This window comes from Mus caroli, chromosome 2, assembly GCF_900094665.2.
Source record: "Mus caroli chromosome 2, CAROLI_EIJ_v1.1, whole genome shotgun sequence".
Taxonomy (NCBI): Eukaryota; Metazoa; Chordata; class Mammalia; order Rodentia; family Muridae; genus Mus; species Mus caroli.
In genome coordinates this window covers 69,732,201-69,734,684 of record NC_034571.1, presented here as the reverse complement: position 1 = coordinate 69,734,684, position 2,484 = coordinate 69,732,201, and the positions used below count along the sequence as shown (strand labels likewise).

The window sequence follows — 2,484 nt, the reverse complement described above, 5'->3', positions numbered from 1 at the left end:
TAGGAAAACTTTGTGCCAATACTTTTAGTGTTCCTTTAAGTTTGAAGGAAGGAAGGTCTAGGAAGATGGCTCAGGGGTTAAGAGCACTGGCTATTCATCCAAAGGACCTGGGTTCAAACCCTACCACCCACATGGTAGTTCACAACTGTGTGTAATTCCAATCCCAGTGAGCCTGACACTTTCACACAAACACACAGACATAGAGGCAGAACACAGCACCAATGTAGAATAAGATTTAAAAAAAATTTTTGAAGGAAGAAGTGTAAGGGCTTGGAATGACTATTTTCAAATAAAATGCCAAGTATAATAATATACATTTTAATAGAATATTAAAGTTGACCATTCCAATTAGAAAGCTAACCTTCAAAACATCCTTCTCCTGGGAAATGTGAGTTGTGGCTGATGGGCCCCGAGCAACAATGCATTTTCCTTAGAGGCCCTTATAACTCCTAGACCATTTCTTTCCATCGTCCCCTTTCCTGAAAACGTATTTTTTCTTTTCTCTTTTTAATTTTACTCATCAAATATCTAAAATGGAAATGCCTCTGAAGATGGACCCTTTTGGCCTAATATGACCTCACTAACCAAGTCCCAGGCTGAGAGGGTGGAAGCAGGACTTCTACCCATTACCCAGGATGTTCTGATAATCTTCATTCTCATCCAGCGCATGGAAAGTCAGGAGAAGGGTCAACATTACTTGACCTAAGAAAGCTAGTAATTGAAGATCGAGCAAAAATGAGGCTCCGTAGCAAAGATGTCACATTTGAGTGTGTCTCCATGTTGTGCCTAGAGGAGGAGGAGGAGGAGAGATACTCTGAATTATACAACCCTATTTGCTAATTGTTATACATGAAGAAAACATTTCCTCAAATATCAATATTCCCAGGACTATATGGGCCCTGACTACTATGCTCTATCACTATGCTGGGGTTGCCATAACAAAATACCACAGTCCGGGTGACTTCAGCAAGAGAAACCAGTTTTCCCACCCACCGTAAGTTCAAGATTAAGTTGTGGGGTTTTCTGTGCAAGTTTGATTTTATCTGCTGCCTTTCTCTTTGACTTGCAGGCAATTCCCTCCTCGCTCCCATGGCCTTCGCTTGGTCTGTTGTGTGTCCTAATTCCCCCTTCTGATAAAGGTCCCAGTCATATTGAGTCAGAGCCCCATTTTGCCTAACAGCTTTTTCATAAGCACTGACTCCAAATACAGTCCCATTTTGAAGTCTCAAGGGCCAGAGCTTTACTATGTGAATTTGAGAGGGGACACAATTCACCCCCAAAACTTATGATTGAGAAATATAACTGATAAGATATGTGATACTGGTTTTAGTCACCTGTTATGCTCTTTCTGAGTAATCTATTTGCCTGTGTGTTGCTGAAGGACCATAAACATCTTAGAATGTTCTGGAACTATGAGTCGGAACATTTACTCTCAGGAAACTGAGAATGAGATTAGAATGGCTGGCAGGAAAGAATCCAAAAGAAACTGCCATCTACCTAGCATGGCTGTATGTATCCATTGTAACCAACAGAGCTACATTCTCTCCTGTGTTGGGAAAGTGACTTGCTCCCGAGTACTTGTGTCTATTTCCTCCGACTAGGAGAGTGTCTTAATCAACTCTTCCATTTGTGAGCCATGTGTACAAACTCCTGACCTCCCCGCTGCTACTTCCCTCTCTGTAAGCTCTAATGGTGACCTACCTCGGAAGCAGTGTGATTAAAAGACGCTATAGATCTAAAACGCAAACTGTGTAATGTTGTCTGCTTGCTCCAGTACCCGCCACCTTTATTGCCTGTAAAATGAGAAAAATTAAATAACAGACTTTCTAGCATTGCGCTTGATTCTGAACCTGAGGTAACAGTGTGTCTCTTGTGTTTTACGACTCTGCCAGTTACTACTTGGCAATTACATAGCAACATTAGTAGACATTATAAAACCTTACTTCCTGCTATTTGCAATTAGCCAGTGTTTTCATACCAGAGGGAGCAGAATGGGCTGAATGATTCTTCCCAGCGCGTTCTCGGGACTTTCTTAAATACCATGACATCAGTTCTTCATACAGAATATAGTTCAGTGTAGCGTCTCCTAAAACACAGCTTAGTTCATCCTGTTGCTTCCTGCTGTACGTGTGTCCTCTCCTAGAAAGAGAGTTTGTTCCTTTGCTGTTACAATGCCCAGTATGGTAGTTGGCATAGAGACCAACAAACATCATCTTTTTAGTGCTCATACTGGAGAAACAAGTCATTTGACAATTAATAAATACACTAGCTAATATAAAAGTCCCTTTCAGAGACACCTCAATTACAGATATTTTATAGAAGTAGTTGGCTATATGTGTGATAACTGGGGTAGCAGGATAGAAGAACCACGGATGAAGATATAAGAAACTGTATGTATTGTGAAGCCTGGCCATTGGAATTAGATAGGATGTTTGTTAAAAATAGACCTACCTCAGGTTTTCCTTTAGAACCTTTAGATAAAGA

At 40.8% G+C, this 2,484-nt stretch overlaps 1 long non-coding RNA gene across 1 annotated transcript; it reads right to left on the bottom strand.

Moving 5' to 3' along the window:
- Positions 1 to 512: 512 nt before the first annotated feature.
- LOC110305802 lies at positions 513 to 2,120 on the bottom strand. The gene is made up of 3 exons (XR_002379191.1): positions 1,979 to 2,120; positions 1,702 to 1,793; positions 513 to 786 (listed from the first exon to the last, which is right to left on the bottom strand). It is a non-coding gene; the product is annotated as an uncharacterized LOC110305802 (long non-coding RNA).
- Between the last annotated feature and the right edge of the window lie 364 nt (positions 2,121 to 2,484).